The sequence below is a fragment of the Lithobates pipiens genome, unplaced genomic scaffold (assembly GCF_037356315.1).
Source record: "Lithobates pipiens isolate NorthernLeopardFrog02 unplaced genomic scaffold, aLitPip1_a1.2 Scaffold_19, whole genome shotgun sequence".
Taxonomy (NCBI): domain Eukaryota; kingdom Metazoa; phylum Chordata; class Amphibia; order Anura; family Ranidae; genus Lithobates; species Lithobates pipiens.
Genome location: NW_027507764.1, coordinates 435,834,836 through 435,856,034, shown reverse-complemented (window position 1 = coordinate 435,856,034; position 21,199 = coordinate 435,834,836). Strand labels below are relative to the sequence as shown.

Genomic DNA, 21,199 nt, shown 5'->3' with positions numbered 1-21,199 from the left:
GTGGAACGCACGCCGGGCGCCATGTTAAACCGGAAGTAATATGCGGTGACACAGGCAGGTGAAATTTTCGCCTAGATTGGAAGGTTAGGTATAAAAGTAAGTGGGCTGCAGCGGAGTGTTACCCCAGATTACGTCTTTTGAGGACGAAACGCGTCGGGACTCCTACTGCAGCTGTGTCTTTTATGAAATAAGCTCTTTATTCACTGTATATATGTAAGTTCATTACTTTTTTATTAAATTTTTCTTTTAAACGGAATTATACTATTGTGGCCCTCATTTCTTTTTGTATGGGTTCGACAATGTGAGTTGGATTACATTACTGAAGATTTGAAATTTTTTGAAAACTGGAGTGGAATAGTCTGATCTGAAACTTCCCTGGAGAGTTTATCTTTGAAAGATTTTGCATACGAGTGCACAAGCCTTTGCGATCCTTCGAATGTATATTCGTTTGGATCCAATACATCTGGTAAGCCTATATTGTAAATGGTGACGGGAATATCACGTGGTGTCTGCACGTTATCTTCATATAAAGAAGGTGGACGGTGATTTTTTACTTCACGTGTGGAATAAGAGACTTTTTTTCGTATCTCTTTTTGGACTTTCTTGTATTACTATATGGTTTTTCATATAATTTTTTGTACTAGTAAATTGTGCACATATGGTGGATTTTTAATGAATTTCATATAATCCTTGGTCTTGACATTTATATAATATGATGAGATCACTGATTAGTTATATATAATGGTCACTTTCTTTTTTAGCGCTACACTATGATTTAACATTTGCAAATTGTTCACTATTTTATATCCTTGTGATTGTGTTAGCAGCTTTACTTTATTTGTTTTTTTTGGGATAGCGCAGTGTTAATTGGTATTAATGTTTTTTAGAACCCACAATCACGCCTTAACCACTTGACATCCACGCTATGGCCGAATGATGGCCAAATTGTGGATATGACGGCCTCCCCTGTGCATGCTCCCTGTAGGGCGCGCGCAGAGCGTGCTGTGATCACTGCATCACTGAGACTTGGATGATCACCGATCCGAGTAAGGGGCCAGTCCTAGCCCCCTACCATGTGATCAGCTGTCAGCCAATGACAGATGATCACATGATCAAGACAAAGGCTTGGTGATTGTTTTTTTTCTCCTCACGCTGACAGCGGAGGAGGAAAAAAAGCCGATCACCGACTCATCTTAAAGGGACATCGGTCCCGAAAAGGAAGAGGCAATTATGCCTCATTTATGCCACCTATCAATGCCCACAAGTGCCACCTATCAATGCCCACCAGTGGTGCCAATCATCGCCACCTAGAAGTGCTTTCTATCAGTGTAACTGATCAGTGCCCATCACTGCCACCCATCAGTGCCCATCACTGTCACCTATCGGTGCCCATCAGTGCTGCCTCATCAGCATACATCAATGTTGGACAAAAATTCCCCGTTTTAAAATTTTATAACAAAATAAACCAAAAAATATTATAATTTTTTTCAATTCAGTCTTTAAACATAAAAAATAAAATAAAATCGTACAGGTGATCAAATACCACCAAAAGAAAGCTCTATTTGGAGGAAAAAATTATAAAAAATGTATTTGGGTACAGTGTTGTATGACCGCGCAATTGTCATTCAAAGTGCATCAGTGCTAAAAACTGAAAATTGGTCTGGATAGGAGGGGGGTTTAAGTGCCCGATAAGCAAGTGGTTAAACCAAATAGAAACAAACCCTCTACAGGGAAAAAAAGGTTAATAAAGAAGACAAAGACGAGGACAAACCAACTTTTAGAAAATATTAAGCTGCAGCCCTTTATTGGGGTTAAAAGCATATTAAAAAAAAGTTAAATTCAATAAACTTTCTTTAATCTGTATCACCATATACAGCCAAGAATTTATTTTGAACTAAATATCAAACACAAAGGCTAGTCGACAAGACTAAAGCTGAACATAATAATCCATTAAAGTCTTTAACAACACTGTCCACTCACAATAGTGCGTCACAATACCCTCCAAAAAAGGATAGCCATGACAAAGGAAAGGGAGAGTGGAACAGCTGATCTTGATTGAAGAGCTTTCTGCTGAAAATCATCTCAGGAAAAAAATATTTAAAGGTAGATAAGAATCACAATTGGTTGACAGGTTTTCCCTTAGACAGTCCATAGCCAATCTAGGGGGGAGCCTGAAACTATCCGATCTGCCTAGTGATAGTTGATAACAGAAGTTCTGTCTGGATGCATCAAGCGGGGAACTTAAAACAGAGAAAAAGGAAAGCCAGGTAACTGCTCTGTACAAAAATCTTTAGCAACAACTAAATCTTTTTTTAAAAATAACTTTTAGCAAGGGGTTCCAGGGGCCCTGTAATCCCATGGGGCCACTTCATAATACTTGTGGCCGTGAAAAGAGCAGTACTCTGGAAGTTGATAGGAGCCAATTTCATCTGCCTTTGGGAAAGACCATACAATTCTAGAGCTTGTGCTTCAGTAAGAACTTCTGCCACTTTCTGGTGACACAGAAGATTTATCTTTCTAGTAATTCTTAACAAAACTGTGTGTTGCCACACTTGTATCCATTAGCATACAAGAGTCAAATACTGTATTTCTGGGATATAGTAGTGAGAATATTTTATTTAATTTATTGCTTAATTAATATTTATAGCAAAAGCTTAAGACGTGTATAGCTCAGTCCAGGATTGACAAAAATCAATTAAGAGCATAAGAACAACATAAAGTATAAATGCGTAAAGTATGTATATATACAAGAACACAGTAAAAGGAACAAACCTCAACTGCACTTACATACAGTAGTCTGTGTGGGTTTTTTAAAACCTCTGTTTGAATTAGCTGAGGGAAAACTGTGTGACCTTAAATAAAGAGCGGCATACAGTAAGTCGATAGGAAGGCATTGATCGCTGTCATGGTAACAGTAATCTCTTGAAGTTCAGACACACTTTGCACAGAACAGCATACCTTTTTACATAACAGAGTAGGAATCAGTCAGTAAATATGATCACAGAATGCATCAACACCAGAGCTGGCTTTTCCATTCTCAAACTTTGTGTGCTTACTTACATCATTTAATGGATGTAAAGTACTAGATGGTTTAACTTTGCTTAAAAATAAAAAAAATTTCCAATGTGCCTTTGGTAATTTTTTTTTTTTATTATAATTAATTTTAATAAAGTGCCCATTATCTGGAAATTCTATGACCAGAGTCTGATGAAATGTATAATTTACAAAGCTTAGAAAGTCAATGTATTTTATTATTCTCTTTTTATAGGCTAAAGTAGCAATCCTCATGCTAGACCAAATTAATACCTGGTGACTATAAAGAATTACTTAATTTGTGAAACAGCTAAACCATAGCCAGGCATTCAGCTGTGTGGAATTGCAAGTTCATGCAAGTTCTTCCATTCAGCATTCAAGTCGATATTGGCTGATCTACGGCTCCTTATTTTTTCCAAACTAGCTGGATTAAATTATATATAAATAAATATATATATATATATATATATATATATATATATATATATATATATATATATATATATATATATATATATATATATATATATATATATATATATACATTGTACAGGACGCCAAGGTTGGGTCCTGGATGGATGCTATATAGCACCAGTATTTGGGTTGTGGTCCCTTTAAGGGAGTCACGGTAGACTTCAGGGGGTCACCCAGAATGGGTGTGGAATTCCGGGAGTAGTCAATCAGGAGAGGACTGACTCGCAGTCCTCTCTATATTAATAGAGAGTTAGTTGGGACCCGGAATTTGGGAGGCTCTGAAGTGATATTCGGGTGGGAAAGAGCCTCCCTCCCTGACCACAGGGACACAGTACACAGCGGGTTAAATGCCTCCAGGAAACAGCTCATAAAAGACAGGAAGTAGTGAAGAGGTGGTGGTGAGGAGGAGTAGGTGATTTACACCTGTATGATAAGCTGTGTTGCTGTTTAGAGGCTGCTAAAGATTCGATAAGGACTCTCAAAACTCTTGGGCGAAGAGACCCGGTTACAAAACTGTATGTGTTTTTTCTTTAATTTTTGCTTTGTGCTGAAGATAAGCAGACTTTGTTTTATGCTGAAGATAAGCAGACTTTATTTTATATTTTGACCTATGTGCCGAAGAAAGCCTTATTTTTGATTTACCTATAAATAAAAGTCCCACGGAGCTATTATTCCCAAAGTTTACTATATATACAGTATATGTATATATATATATATATATATATATATATATATATATATACACACACATTTTACATAAATTCTAGAAAGTATTTCCTGCACACAGAGATGTTCACAGGTCCAGTATTATGGATGCACCCTAATGTATTTAAAGTCGAATTTCACGCACACATCTAAATATACAAATGAAAGACATATTTGGGAACTGTGTGACCTGCCAAATGATTTATATTTCTGTCCATCCAGTCCTAATTATACATGGCATAGCCCTGTCTGGCAGGACAGTAGACCCGAGTTTTCTTTGGGGCAGTACAGGTCTGCTCCCCTCCCCTCCCCCAGCCTTAGACTAAACAGTGAAATGAGAAGCATCAGATGGATGAAATAGTTTCTTACTCTGTTTTGCTGCCTCCTTGTAACATCCTCCATGAGCTTCTGAACCTCTCCCCTTCCACCTCACTTTGTTTGGCATGAGCAGTGTATGTTAGTTGTGGTCATATGCACTGCTCTATGCCCACTACAAATCCCATAGTCCCTAGTCCATCTCGGGAGTAAGCAAGAGAGGGTGGCTACATTCCTCCATACAGCAGGACAATGGAGAATGAACATTGCTACACTCTAAAAGGAAGTCAGATCACAGCAGCAAAAAAAAAAAAAAGACATTTGGAGGAGGCTGAGAGCCACAGACGAGACTTTTTAAGTTAAAGCGGTTGTATAGTCAATTTTTTTACTTTTACCTACAGGAAAGTCTATAATAAGGCTTACCTGTAGGTAAAAAAAATATCTCCTAAACCTGTACGGTTTAGAAGATATTCCCCTCGCAATGCGCGGCTGACTGCAGCGGCGCATGCACACAAGGGCATTCTCAGCTGAAAGCCCGGCAGACGCCGTACCCTGCCGGATGAAATCTCCCGTGAGCACGCGCGGGAGTGACGATTTTGCGGCTCCGGCCACTCACAGCGCCGGAGCCGCGATACCCGGAAGAAATGCAGAGGGAACATGTCAGCTCCCTCGGCGTGGATCGGGCCAGATGTCGGGGGCCTCGTTCTAAGGTGGCAAAAAAAAACACATTGATGGGTTTACAACCGCTTTAAGAAATACATACTTGATTAGAAGTATTTTTTTTTGAATCAGAGTTTAGTGTTACTCTAAAGTTCTAAGAAGGATGGTAGATCATAAGACTAATAAGCTAAGATGAAAAGCTGGAATAGAATGAATAAAAAAGGGATAACTGTTAGGTTTCCTATAGCAACCAACAATTTTAAATGAAGCATGAAGTGGTTGCAACTAGGTTTTGTCTTTTCAAATGAGCCCCAGTGCGCAGTTCAGAACCAGGATATCCATCTAAAATAAAAACAAAAATAAGGACTGACCTGGTATCTAACAGCATATTTAAGATCTGTTCTTTTCAGCCTCTAAAAAGAATTGCCCCATCAAGGCTAGGTGTTAGGTACTAAGATGTATACAACGGCAGAAAATAACCAAGATGTGTGTAAGGGCAGGAGATACCAAGGTGTGCACAAGAGCAGGAGATTCTGCAGTGTTCACAAGGACAGGAGATATGCAATGTGCTTAAAGGCAGTGTATGCCAGTAACACAAAGTGAAGGCCAAGATGGAGCTCATATAAAAGACATCATTCACAGACCAGGCATCAGGTTAAGTGCAAACAAGAATAAATGGCAAGACTGAGGTATATAGTGAAAGGAGAACATACAATCAACAGAATAGAGCAGGAAAAGTCTTGACAAGATAAAAGACCATAGTACATGTTTTCTGAGCAAGTTCCTAACAAACCCATCTGGTTTAAGACTGCCGTATATCAGCAGTGCTCCATGAACAAATGAACTATAACTTTTTAAATGATTTATATTCAAATTCACCATTCCTCCAGTCACAAATTAAACTTTCATCTTATCACTGTCCGCTTCTTGATGCCCGTGTTCACTGATTTGACAAATTGGAGAAGCAGGGTAGCAATGTTCTCTAGCACATTCAGGGAATGCTTTGCATCAATTGAGAAAGCATTCTCCTTATGGCAACCATGCCCAACAGCCAATGCAGCAGGCATAAGCATGCACAGGGGGTGTGCCGGATGTGCCTGGGCACACCCTAATCACCCCTTGTGGCACAGATTCCTCTTCGTGATATTTCACCAAAGCCCCCTCCTAAAAATAATTGTTAAAAAAAAGCTAAAATTGTAGAAAATAATATTAAAAATAAAATGACAATAAAAAAGTACAGATACTGTTCACTGCCCTACTGACACCAACCTCTGCCCTACTGAAATGTCCACTGATCTACTGACACCACCCTACTGTGTGTGTGTGTGTGTGTGTGTGTGTATATATATATATATATATATATATACACAGTTGTGCTTATACGTTTTTAGGGTTTGGCTGTATCTATTTATCGATCAACTGTGTTTTTTTTAAAATCATAATGGCAACAGAAACTACCAAAATTACCCTGATCAAAAGTTCACATACCTCAGTTCTTAATACCGTGTATTGTCCCCTTCAACATCAATGACTGCTTGAAGTCTTTTTTGGTATTTGTGGATGAGGCTCTTTATCTTCTCAGATGGTAAAGCTGCCCATTCCTCTTGGCAAAAAGCCTCCAGTTCCTGTAAATTTTTGAGCTGTCTTGCATGAAAAATAATGTTTGAGATCTCCCCAGAGTGGCTCAATGATATTGAAGCCAAGAGACTGAGATGGCCACTCCAGAACCTTCACTTTATTCTGCTGCAGCCAATGACAAGTTGACTTGGCCTTGTGTTTTGGATCATTGTCATGTTGGAATGTCCAGATATGTCCCATGTGCAGCTTCCTGGCTGATGAATGCAAATGTTCCTCCAGTATTTTTTGATAACATACTGCATTTATCTTGCCTACAATTTTGACCAAATTCTCTGTGCCTTTGTAGCACACACATCCATAAAAACATCAGCGATCCACCTCCGTACCTTTCATCATAGGCACCTGTTGACTCCTCGCCAAATGTAGCATTTATGGTTGTGGCCAAAAAGCTAAAGTTTGGTCTCCTCACTTCAAAGGACTTTGTGCCAGAAGGTTTGAGGCTTGTCTCTGTGCTGTTTGGCGTATTGTAAGTGGGATACTTTGTGGCATTTGCATAGTATTAGCTTTCTTCTGGCGACCCGACCATGCAGCCCATCTTTCTTCAAATGCCTCCTTATTGTGCATCTTGAAACAGCCACACCACATGTTTTCAAAGAGTCCTGTATTTCATCTGAAGTTATTTGTGGGTTTTTCTTTGCATCCCGAACACTTTTCCTGGCAGTTGTGGCTGAAATTTTAGTTGGTCTACCTGACCGTGGTTTGGTTTCAACAGAAACCCTAATTTTCCACTTCTTGATTAGCGTTTGAACACTGCTGATTGGCATTCTTAATTCCTTGAACAGCTTGTATAACAGTGTACATTTGCTATCCCCTCAAAATAACTCTACTCACAAGCATTAATCCCTAAACCCCTAAGTGAAAATGTCCGAATTGGGCCCAAAGTGTCAATATTTTTGTGGCCACCATTATTTTCCAGCACTGCCTTAACCCTCTTGGGTATGGTGTTTACCAAAGCTTCGTAGGTTGCCACTGGAATCCTCATCTATTCCTCCATGATGACATCATGGAGCTGGTGGATGTTAGAGACCTTGCGTTCCTCCACCTTCCGTTTTGAGGATGCCTCACAGATGCTCAATAGGGTTTAGGTCTGGAGACATGCTTGGCCAGTCCATTACCTCTACCCTCAGCTTCTTTAGCATGGCTGTGGTCATCTTGGAGGTGTGTTTGGGGTCGTTATCATGTTGGAATACTGCCCTGCGGCCCAGTCTCCCTGAAGGAAGGAGATCATGCTCTGCTTCAGTATGTCACAGTACATGTTTGCATTCATTCCCTCAGTGAACTGTAGCTCCCCAGTATCGGCAGGACTCATGCAGCCCCAGACCACTCCCACAACCATGCTTGACTGTAGGCAAGACACACTTGTCTTTGTAATGTTCATCTGGTTGCCGACACACGCGCTTGACACTATCTGAACCAAAGAAGTTTATCTTGGTCTCATTAGACCACAGGACATGGTTCTAGTAATCCATGTCCTTAGTCTGCTTATCTTCAGCAAACTGTTTGTGGGCTTTCTTGTGCACCATCTTTAGAAGAGACTTCCTTCTGGGATGACAGCCATGCAGACCAATTTGATGCAGCGTGCGGCATATGGTCTGAGCACTGACAGGCTGACCCCCCCCCCCACCCCTTCAACCTCAATGCTAACAGCACTCATACATCTATTTCCCAAAGATATCCTCTGGATATGACGATGAGCACATGCACTCAACCTCTTTGGTCGACTATGGTGAGGCTTGTTCTGAGTGGAACCTGTCCTGTTAAACCGCTGTATGGTCTTGACCACCATGCTGCAGCTCAGTTTCAGGGCCTTGGCAATCTTTTTATAGCCTAGGCCATCTTTCTGTAGAACAACAATTCTTTTTTTCAACTCCTCACAAAGTTCTTTGCCATGAGGTACCATGTTGAACTGCCAGTGACCAGTATGAGAGAGTGAGAGCAATAACACCAAATTTAACACACCTGCAACCTTGTAACACTAACGAGTCACATGACACTAGGGAGGGAAATGGCTAATTGGGCCCAATTTGGACATTTTCACTAAGGGGTTTACTCAGTTTTGTTGCCAGAGGTTTAGACATTATGGCTGTGTGTTGAGTTATTTTGAGGGGACAGCAAATTTACACTATTATATAAGCTATACACTCACTACTTTACATTGTAGCAAAGTATCATTTCTTCAGTGTTGTCACATGAAAAGATATAACAAAATATTTACAAAAAGGGAGGGGTGTACTTACTTTTGTGAGATATTGTATTTTATATAGATGCGTTACAGAATGATATATTTCAAGCATTTCTTTCTTTTAATTTTTGATGATTATGGCTTAGGCCGCGTACACACGCGGGGACTGTTCGCCCAACTTTGTCCGTCAAACAGTTTCAGCAAACAGTCCGCTCAAAATTAGCATGGACGGACATGGCCACACACGACGAACGAACAGTTTGCTGAAACCGTGCGCGATGACGTGAACGGCACGTACGACGGGACGAAAAATACGACGTCCTATACACTGCATTATAACTTTCGGCGTGTAAATCCTTTCTGAGCATGCGCGGAACTTAGTTTGACGAACAAGCCTACACACGAGGGGACTGTTCGCTGAAACTTTGTTTCAGCGGACAGTTTTTCGGAATTTCCGAAAAACCTTGTTCAGCGGACTGTTCGCTGAAACTGTCCGCTGAAAGCCCACACACGAGCGGACTGTCCGCCGAAAACACTGTTCAGCGGACAAAGTTGGGCGAACAGTCCCCGCGTGTGTACGCGGCCTTACAGCTAGTAAAAACCCAAAATTCAGTATCTCAAAAAATGTGAATATTACATAAGACCAATAAAAATTTAAAAAAAAGGATTTTTAATACAGAAATGTTGGCGTACTGAAAAAGTATGTCCATGTACAGTATAGTATGCACTCAATACTTGGTCGAGGTTCTTTTTACATAAATTACTGCATCAATGCGGCGTGGCATGGAGGTGATCAGCCTGTGGCACTGCTGAGGTGTTATGGAAGCCCAGGTTGCTTTGATAGCAGCTTTCAGCTTGTCTGTATTGTTGGGTCTGGTGTCTCTTATCTTCCTCTTGCTCCAATACCCCACATTCTCTATGGACCACAGGCTGATCGCCTCCATGCCACACTGCTTTAATGCAGTCATTTATGTAAAAAGACCCTCGACCAAGTACTGAGTGTGTAGTATACTGTATATGGACATACTTTTTCAGTAAGCCAATATTTCTGTATTAAAAATCCTTTTTTTTTATTTTTATTTTTTTATTAGTCTTATGAATATATTCTAATTTTCTGAGATACAGAAATTTGTGTTTTCTCTAGCTGTAAGCCACAGTCATCAAAATTAAAAGAAAGAAATGCTTAAAATATATCACTCTGTGTGTAACACATCTACAGTATATAAAATGAGTTTCACTTTTTGAACTGAATTACTGAAAATAATTAAACTTTTTCATGGTATTCCAATTTTATGAAATGCACCTGTATATCAAAGTTAAATTCTAGTCTGATGCAATTGGAGACACAACCAAGAAACGGATATGGCTAAATAACACCCCACAACACCTTACCATTAAAAAAATAATGTAGTTAATTTTGTATTCTGTGCAGTCCTAAATGCTGATTTTCTGCCGTTCTGGCTCTTTTGGGGTCTTAATTCAGGGACATTTTAAAGATATAAAGCCTCTGTCATTGTCAGCTACCACACTGGTCTTTATAGTGAGTAATTTAAGGGGTATATACAGCGAAGCATCTAAATATACACCTGAGACACCTGCTAAAAAAAATTGTCAAAGTTATTTACAAAATCCTGTGATCCACCCTCTGGAATATTATATTGCTGCATAGGAAAATGGCAACTGTTTTCAAAGCCCACAGTTGTGGACACTTTAGGCCACTGATCTGCCTCCTGTTTTTGGACTAAAAGCAAACCACAACAGAAGCCCCCTTGTTCTACCTGTCAGCATACACGGCAGGCACTCCCACTGCAAGTCTAATTTCAATGACTAATTTTCTCTTCATGTGAGATTTCACTGAATTAATACAAAATTATGTAATGAATGAAATTTGACAACCAAGGCTTGCTTATTCTGTAGTTTTTAATAATACCATCCACTTTGTGAATCATTAGGGATATTGACCTATGTAAGGAGCTTCTCTCATGCTGGAGGGAATTCTCACTCCCACCCTAAGCACTTATTTTTAATCGGCAGTACCTACGTACACCTCATTCATACAACACCTCATCTCCCCGAAAACTTCTAGATATCCTATGTGCCACCTCCAGACTCCACTTCATCAAATAATTTAAAAAAAATACAATTAATTTTGTCTGGAAGCTGCAACGTAACCTGTACCTATACAATATCTCACCATGACATGCATCATATTTAATAAGCATGATATGTCCCTATAGTATTACTGGTTCCTTTATCTTTACTGGTTATTTTCCAGTTATACATGTGCTAATTATAATAAGAAGATTATCATAAATGAAAATGTATGACATTTGAAGGAATACATTTGTGATCTAAAGGGTGTTTGTAATTTATTGCTGGGTGTGAAATAGTACATAAACAATAAAACAATCCATGTATTAGAATGAACTCAACAGCAACAAAAGTTAAACCTAAAAAAACAAACGAGATGAAATACATTCAGTCATTCATACATTTTTTTTTCATTCACCTAAAAGAGGAAGCTTCCCCCTAGCCTAACCACTCATAGCACATAGTCCTTACAAGCAGTACTTGTCAGACACAATTTTACAGTGGCATTTCTTGTCAGGGTTGACATATTACAGTAGCATATGCACAGTGCTTCAGGCTATTCTGTTTCATGCTAATTATGAAGCATCATGTGCCTTTATGCAAATTATAATTTTATCCAATTGAAAATTATTCAAATAAATCCAGACTCAGCCCTGTCAAAACACAGACAATTTTGTCAGGAACACATGTCTCTTTTTAACACCTTGAATGACCATCTTTTACTTTAGATTTTTGGACTTACACTGATTTGTGTAATCGTTTGCTATCTGGCAGTCCTTATTTTAAATTACATGGAATCATTTACTTACTAGAATACATAGTATTAGTATGTTTGATGACAATACTGCCAAAAGAGCTGTATCTTTCAAAAACTGATTTTGGTGGCTCAATTGCTAAACAATTGTTTCAGCCTCAAATTACACAAGATCCGTAATTTTCTTTGTAGTCTTAGATGATTGGTATTGTAGAATCTTTTGCCAATTACAATAGAACATCATTGAGTAAAGGCATTATTAGACTTTACATAGCTTACATTGTTCCTTGACAGTCTGGTGGACCCTGTCAATTTGGCTCAGACCAAATGGGAGCACATTGCTGAAGACTACCCTAGTGTGGTGCTCTCAGTGAAGACATCTAGTGAAACTGTAAAGCTTGGTAAAGAACTTGCTACCAAATGTAATCCTGGGCTGTGAATTTCTTCTGTTTGGAAATTGTTTGTGTGTGGGGGAGACAGGTAACCATCTATAAAAATGTATCTGAAATAAATAATGTTATTATTTATCCTGAACTTGATGGGGGACATTGACAATCTTAGGTCAGAGGTACCTGACCACTTTCGAGTAGAGGTTATGATTGAAGAGGAAACTGCCCCAGTGCCAAAAATAACAGATATACCAGTGACCAGGGAAGATTTTGAGATCCCACAGTTGCAGATTCTCAATATGACAAATGCGTGGAAAAATGTAAGGGTGATAAACAGGTACCTTAAGAACCAGAAGTTAGCCCATAATACCCCCATTTTGCAGTATACCATGACTTATGATATCATGTAAAGAACTTGTAGAGCAACTGGTGGTACTCCAGTCTCACAATATGATGGTGTTGTATCTAGTCCATTCTCATGGGTTGGGTCATCATTAGAAAAAATAAATGCAGCTCGAGCAGTGGTTTTTATGGCTCAGAATTTAACCACTACAATACAGGGCACTTTCACCCCCTTCCCAATTTTCAGCTTTCAGCGCTCTATCGCTTTCAGTGACAATTGCGCGGTCATGCTACACTGTACCCAAATGAAATTGTTATCATTTTGTTCGCACAAATAGAGCTTTATTTTGGTGTTATTTATTCACGACTCCGTTTTTTTTTTTTTGCGATATAAGCGCAAAAATAGCGGAAATTTGGAAAAAAAACAATATTTTCTTTTTTCTATTTGAAAAGAAATCCAATAAAATCAAATTTTGTCATAAATTTAAGCCAAAATGTATTTTGCTACATGTTTTTGGTAAAAAAAATTCCGTTAAGTGTATAATAATTGGTTTGTGTGATCACGGACATATGTACGCAAATGATCATGTACATATGTGTGCAGGTGATCACGTACATATGTGTGCAGATAATCATTGGGACATGTGATTTTAGTGGGACATATGTGGGGGACATGTTTTTATTATTAGGGACATGTGTTTTTATTATTTGGGGACATGTATGTTTTGGGGACATGTGTGTTTTGGGGACATATGTGGGGACTGTGTTTGTACTGTGTGGTGTGTTGTGTGTTTACACTACACTGATGATCAGTGAGTAAAAAGCTGTAAAAAGCAGCCCATACTCACTGATCATCAGCCGGCTGCAGCGTTCTGCTCTCCTCTCCTCAGCGGTGACTTCCGTGTGAGGAGAGGAGAGCCGATTGCCTAGCAACCGGCTGTTTGTTTACATCACATGACGGCCGTGATTGGACACGGCCGTCATGTGATCAGGAGGGCCAATCACAGAGCCCTCCTGCCGATCTGAGATGTGCCGTGTCCGGGTGACACGAGCACATCGGGATCGCGCCGCTGCGCGAGCGCGCGCGCGATCCCGCTACTCCTGAAGGACGTTTCTGAACGGCCTATCGGGAGTAGACGGCTCCCACCCGGCCGTATATATGCATTGGCCGGGTGGGAAGTGGTTAAAAAGCAGTTGATGAGTATTGTAAACTTGCTCTGAGTGTCAAATGAATGCACCCATCCACAGTTTCAAAGTACTCTGAACCACCTGCCTATAATTGAGGTCCCTTTTGTATGGATTGCTATGAATCTGAACAGGTCACTCTCGAAGTCCACCAGTGGGCACCAATACAAACTGGTATTCCCTGACTAGGCCTATTGGTACCCAGAAGCAATTCTTATGGGAAACACCTAATCCAAGGTTACAGAGATAGCTTTTCCACATTGTTTCCAGCACTAGTATTTCTAATGAGATTTTGGCAGACCAAGGATCCCCTTTCATGTAAAAGGCAACCAAAGTGCTGTGTTGCTTGTTGAAAATGACTCATCTATGGACTCATGTAAACCACTCCTAAACTGAAAAAAAATAAAAAGTGCTTAACCACTTCCAGCCCAGGACTTGGAGTGGGGGTATATGAATGATGCCTGCAGCTACAGGCATCATTCAGCCATCATCATTTTCAGACGGCAATTCTGTGCTCCGTAAGAACAATCCGATGATCAGCCGAATGATCATTCTTACAGGCGGTGGGAGGGGACAAGCCCCCTTCCGCCACCCTCTGGTGCTTCTCCGGTCTCACCTGTGCGATCGGCGAGCCAGAGAATGAAAAGGTCGCCGATGGAAGTTGATCATAGAAATGACTGAGGACCAGATGGTCTTCTCTATGACCCTCGGAAGCCCAGGCATGACATCATGTCTTGGCTGGCGGATGTAAACAATACCGGGAATTCGGCTGAAAAGGCCGAGACAGTTTTTTTCTGATCTCCGTCTTTCCAGCCTGGAGGAGAGATGTGGGGTCTTATAGATCCCACATCTTTCCATAAAGAGGATCTGTTAAGCACTATTAGCACTATATAGTTTAAAGTCCTTGTAATAGGAATAAAAGTGATATAAAAAAAAAGGTAAAATAAATAATTTTAAAAAAGTATTAATTTTTAAAGTGCCCCGTCCCTGCATGCTATCGCACAGAAGCGAACACATATGTAACTCGTGCCCACATATTTAAACAGCGTTCAAATCACACATGTGAGGTATCGCCGCGTGTGTTAGAGCAAGAGCAACAATTCTAACCCAAGACCTCCTCTGTAACTCTAAACTGGTAACCTGTAAAAAATCCCTTGTAAAATAAAAAAAGATTTAAAAAAGTTAGAGCCATTCTAGGATTTTTAGGCTACTACTGGAGGTAACTTTGCAACTAAGGAAACTCCAATTACTAATCTCACCAAAGGGAGCAAATCCCTGAAGTAAAATGAGGAGGCAGAGAGAAGTAAAATGAGGAGGCAGAGAGAGCTTTTAAAGTGAACCACCCCAAATTCTGTCAAGAATTTCTTGGCTGGCGTTGGCCTGGGAGCAACATTAATACGGAAAAACCTTCAGTAGCATGGAAACTAACCCCTGCAGAGAGGAAATATTAATTTATGCCTGCAGTTCAGCTTTAAAATAAAAAGTGTATTTTTACATGTTATAACAAATGTTAAAAGGACTTGCCCTTAAAATCAGGTGTGACAATTTATCATCCCCATAAATCTAGATTAATATCATGAAGTCAGAATACTTATTATGTGCTTAACTGTTTTTGTATGCTGTGTATGGACCATTGTCAGCCGCTGTTATTTTATTTGAAGGATGGATTGGTGTCACAGCTTGATGAATTGACAGCTTGTTGGATTTGGCACCTCAGTACAGTGCATATTTGGGAAGGAAAAATCTGTTTTTGTAATCATACACCTCAACCTTTCTTGAAATAATACAAATGATTAAACCATTATCATACATTATTCCAATATAATGCCAGTTGATTATTAACTTTTAGGTATACAAATGTCTTTGCAGCTTCTTTTGTACCAAAGCATGCTCTGTTTTACTCAAACTGTCTTGCTCTCACATTACTATGTATATTCGTGTTAATTCTATTGCATTTGGACAATGTCACAACCAAGAAACGGATATGGCTGAATAACACACCCCCACCCTCACAATAATTTACTGCTAAAAAAAAAGTATTGTTAATTTTCTATTTAGTGCTGTCCTAAAACTTTGATTTTCTGCAGTTCTGACTCCTTTGGGGTCTGAATTAGGAGACATTTTAAAGGTAACATTGCAACTTTAGAAACTTCACTTACTGATCTTACCAAAAGCATGGCAAAATAAAATGAAGAGGCAGAGAGCGCTTTTAACTAGCTGAAGTTAGTAATGTGTAAGGGACCGGTGTTAACCATTTCTAATTCAGTCAAGAATTTCTTGGCTGATGTTGGCCTGGGAGCAGTCTTTTTCCAGAACATTAATAGGAAAAACCTTCAGTAGCAAGCCTTAGTTGGCAACAAACCCCTGTAGAGAGGAAATATTCAGTGGTGAAAAGAGAAATGTTCATGTTCATCCTTCCCATAGGTCAGAGGGGGAAGGTGTGTGAGACAACAGCAGACAGGATTGTGGATGGTGTGTATGTATATATGCGTGCCATAGGTTTTGCACATACACATGGTGAGGGGCTTGAGGGTTTATGGCTGCTGTGGAGAAAGCAACACTTTTGTTTCTCAAAGTGATGAGTCTTATCCTGGCCCTGGAACCCAGGGGACTTTGTAGAGCTTTGCGCCTCAACTCCCAGGTCTATATATTATGTGGTGGCCATGTCTTATTATTAGTCTCAGCTGACCACAGGCCTTTAGAAATGTGAGCTGACTGACAGAGCCCTCTCTTTTGCTCTCTCTACTGTGTGAGCATGCTGCTGCGTGAAAAGGCTGACTGCTGACAACATTAAAAAGGTAAACTTGCTGCCAGTTCATGTTGAGGAACTCATTAGGGGTTACACTTATAGCCAGAAATCTATTTCCACTGGGGTACCTATCTATGTGGGGTATGTACTGTATGTTCTAACTGTAGTTGTGGGTTTCCTTTTTTAAAGTAAACCTGTGCCCAGATCATGTACCCTAAATTATTTGCATATAACAGTAAAAGCACTTAGAACCTTATATATCTCTGTATCTATAAGCATTGTGAAGAAATTTGTTTTTAAAGTTCACAACTGCAATGAAATCTTATCTTTTTTTCTTTGAGAGCAGAATCTTGCCAGCTTGTCAGTCCTATGATGTAAACCAATGTTTCTCAAATCCAGTCCTCAAGTACCCCCAACAGGTCATGTTTTCAGGATTTCCCTCAGATGAAACAGCTGTGGTAATTAATAAGGCAGGGGAACTGATAAAATCACCTGTGCAAAATAATGGAAAACATGACCTGTTGGGGGTACTTGAGGACTGGTGTTGAGAAACATTGATTTAACAACCAGCTTTTGTTTCTAAGCTTTTTTAAACTGAACTTTAAAGTCTTTGTTGTAATCTTTGAGAATAAATTCCATCACATTAAAAGCAGCTGAAGGGGTCAGAGATGGCTTATTTTAAAGCACTTTCACTGCTTGGTAAAATATGTAAATTGACTGGGCACAGGTGCACTTTAAAGTAGAATGCTATGCACAACATAACTACTGTTAAAAATGCTTCCTCCCCACAGCAAACATCTATTCTAACTAACCTGTGTAAGAAAGATATGTATACTTACCTATTTTCAGGCCACTCCATTCCTGTCACGTAATCTGGCTCCCCTGTGTCAGTCAGCAGGCAATGCAGGGGAGAGGAGGGAGTGCAGACAATGGGTGGGCCATAAGAGCCTCTGGGTGATGTAATCACTCCCAAGCTATACCAGCCCTTGTTGAGTGCTTTTTCCTCTCCCCTACAGCGGGGCACTGACTGACATGGGGATCATATGACCAGGCCAGAGCAGATATTTCCTACACAGATTAGTCAGAAAAGGAGGGGGCAAGAGCATTGTTAAGAGAAGTTAGGTTTTTCATGGAATTCTACATATGCTTATTTTTGGCTTGTTTTCTGACCAAATTACTCTAGTGCAAGTATTTTTGACTGTGGCAACCTATGCAAGTGGTTCTGTAGGCTGTAAACCTCTCAGCAGTTTGTTGGTGCTTTATAAATTATTGATGTACTGTATAATTATATTAATAGACAAGAGACTAAGAGAATGTGGCAGTTACAACTTGAGTGCGTATTCATTCACAACTAGAACACTAACAACACTATAGTTTTTTCCTATTCCAGAAGATCTTACTGCAACTGCAGCTTCTAATGGTAGCGTTGTAATGATCTGTAACTATTAACAATTTTGTCTACGTTTTAAAAGCTGGAAAGGCTTAGCTTATGTCCTTAACTAGATAACAAGAATAGTTATATTATTATTATTGCCTACCATGTTGTAATATCATGGAAAGTCACAGGTACTCATATTTCTCTTCCCTTTCTTACCATACACTTAGTTACACGTGTTATCACTGCCATGTAAGTTTCAGAATTAGTGTGTTGTTTTCTACAGAAAAGGTTGTTGTTTAAAAACAGTATTTGGATTAAGTCACCTATTTAGTCGCCAAAACTGCTTTAATCCTGTAGGTTAGAAATATGTCTCCAGTCAGTTAAAGTTAAACAGTCTAAAGCTGGTCATAAATGAAATAGATGAATCAGCTGGCTGATCAAAAAAATGAACAGATTCCTCCATCCACACAATGGAGGTGGATGGAGGAGTCCTCCCCACTGTGCTGTTGTATTCTGCGAGTGGAACTCCTCCACTGTCAGAATATACTGATCAGCACTGCAGCTGCTTGGCTGCAGGCGCTGATCAAGTGAAAATTTCCATAATTTCCAATCGATAGAAGTTGATCATCATTTGACTTTCATTCCTTATTTCCAGTCTTGGACAAGTTTTCATATCTATCTATCTGGGTAATAAATGTGAGTGAGGGAAGAAAATTCCCACGCAGGGGCACTTTGCTGACTAATTCCCAAGTGACTAATTTGCACCACTAATTTTCAAGTGCCTGATAATTCTGCCAACACACTTCTAGTCCTATGAGGACAATGCTTACTTTTTGTATCATGACAACAGAAACTAGACAAAACTGCAGAACCCCACTGTTTTCCTATTCTTCATTACATAGGGGTCTGTGGCTCTGTTGTCCTCAGATATAGCTGAGAACAATGTAAATGATAATAGAAGTGGAGCTGTTTTCTTTCTCTACTGCTGTGTGACCCACCTACAGATAACAGCATTAAGATTGATAGGCTGCAATCCTGCCAATTTCCCCAAATGTATTAACCTGTAATATCTGTTGTTGAGCTCTGACATGTACCCATCAGCCTATAATATTAGTGGCATTGGGAAACAAATATGTGAATATGTAATCTGGCCATGGATGGGCAGAATTTCAAATGAAAATTCAAACATCCATTTTTAATCGCAGAGACAAGAAACTTTGAAGGTGCGCAATGTCGAATTTGGCTCAAACGAATACATTTCTAACCATTTATGTGATTTTCATAAGGTGAAGTCTATTCATTCCAAAATCAAATTGTTGTCAACTGGGCACCCGGGTTCGGCGCATCACGGCTCTGGTGGACAGATTACTGGGAGGGGCTGGGGAAGACCCGACTGTCATGGTGCACATTGGCACCATTGACAAAGTCAGAGGAAGATGGAATGTCCTAAAAAATTATTTTAGGGACTTAGTAGCTAAATTGAGGAAAAGGACCTCCAAGGTAATATTCTCACAAATACTACTGGTACCTGGAGCCACACAAGAAATGCAGTGGGAGATTAGGGAAGAAAACAAGTGGCTGAGGAGCTGATGTAGGAAAGAGGGGTTTGGGTTCCTGGAGAACTGGGCCAACTTCTCAGTCGGTCACCAGCTCTTTAGAAGAGAACTGCTTTTAGTGAAGATGGCCAAAAAGTTAAAGGGGCTTTTAAACTAGGCGATGAGATAGTCAGCGTGGAACATATTCCAGAGGGTAGTATTAGGGGCATTAGTGGTAGGTTGACTATAGCACCTAAACCTGAGGTAAGTATAGTAGCAAGTCCTATTTGCAACCTCAGAACACCCAATAAGAAGACAGTATGCGACTGGTCTAAACTACATGACATGTTCACCAATGCCAAGAGTCTGGCAGACAAGATGGAAGAACTAGGGCTACTGTTGTACCAGGAGGACTTCGATTTTGTAGGAATTTCAGAGACTTGGTTCAACAGCTCTCATAATTGGCTGGCAACCATTCAAGGATATCCCCTATATCGCAGGGATATCAAAAACGATGTACAAGTGAATGTGAGAGATAACATCGCTAAGGGAGCAAGGGAGGAGGTGGAATCCATATGGGTAGAGCTGAAAAGGGATGGAACTAAGGGGAAAGTAATACTGGGAGTATGTTACCTGAGGGAAGAGGGGAAGGCGGACCTTCTATCATAATTTGGATTAGCGGCAAGGATGGGAAGTGTCATCATAATGGGGGATTTTAATTATTTAGACATAGACTGGGTGGAAGGAACCGTGCATTCATCTAAGGCTCGCCAGTTCCAAAATGTCTTGCAGGACAATTTCATGGGTCAGATGATAAACGCACCAACTAGAAACAAAGCGTTACTAGACCTACTGATTACCAACAATACAGACCTAATCATAGATGTGGAAATACAGGGCAATTTAGTAAAAAGCAATCACAGGTCAATTTGTTTCAGTATAAATCACACTAATAGGAAACATAAGGGGAATACAAAGACACTGAATTTCAAAAGAGCAAACTTCCCTAAACTACGAGCCTTGCTAGAAGTTACTAATTGGAATAATAATCTTAGGAAAAAAGAACAAGGAGAAGAAATGGGTATACTTTAAGAGCATATTAAAAAAGGACATTAGCCAGTGCATCCCAATGGGAAACAAATTTAAAAGAGCTAATACAAGTCCTGGGTGGCTTAACTCCAACGTAAAAATGCACATAAAAGCAAAGGAGAAGGCCTTCAAAAAATACAATGCTCAGGGATCATCAGCTTTCAACTTTACAAAGAATGCAACAAGAAATGTAAGGGTGCAATCAGGGTGGCTAAGATAGAACACGAAAGGCACATAGTGGGGGAGAGTAAGAAAAATCCCAAGAAATTCTTTAAGTACATAAATTGTAAGAAAGGGAGGTCAGATCATATCAGTCCCATAAAGAATGATGAAGGCAATCTGTTTACTAAGGATGGAGAGATGGCAAAGGTATTGAATTTATTCTTCTTCTCAGTCTTCACAAGGGAATCGGGGGACTTCAGTAAACAAAACTGCAATTTTTATCCTTATGAGATGTCAGAGGAAGCAACCTCATGACTAACAGAGGACAGAATTGGAAATAGACTTGAAAAACGTAACATTAATAAGTCACTGAGACCAGATGGCTTGCACCCGAGGGTCCTTAAGGAACTCAGTCAAGTAATTGCCAGGCCATTGTTCCTAATTTTTAGGAACAGTGTACTGACTGGAATGGTACCAGCTGATTGGAGAAAAGCCAATGTAGCACCAATATTTAAAAA

At 39.8% G+C, this 21,199-nt stretch overlaps 1 protein-coding gene across 2 annotated transcripts in view; it reads left to right on the top strand.

The window, feature by feature from the left end:
- Nucleotides 1–21,199, top strand: part of NOL4 (nucleolar protein 4) — a 389,605-nt gene that overhangs the window by 271,077 nt on the left and 97,329 nt on the right. The window lies entirely within an intron of this gene.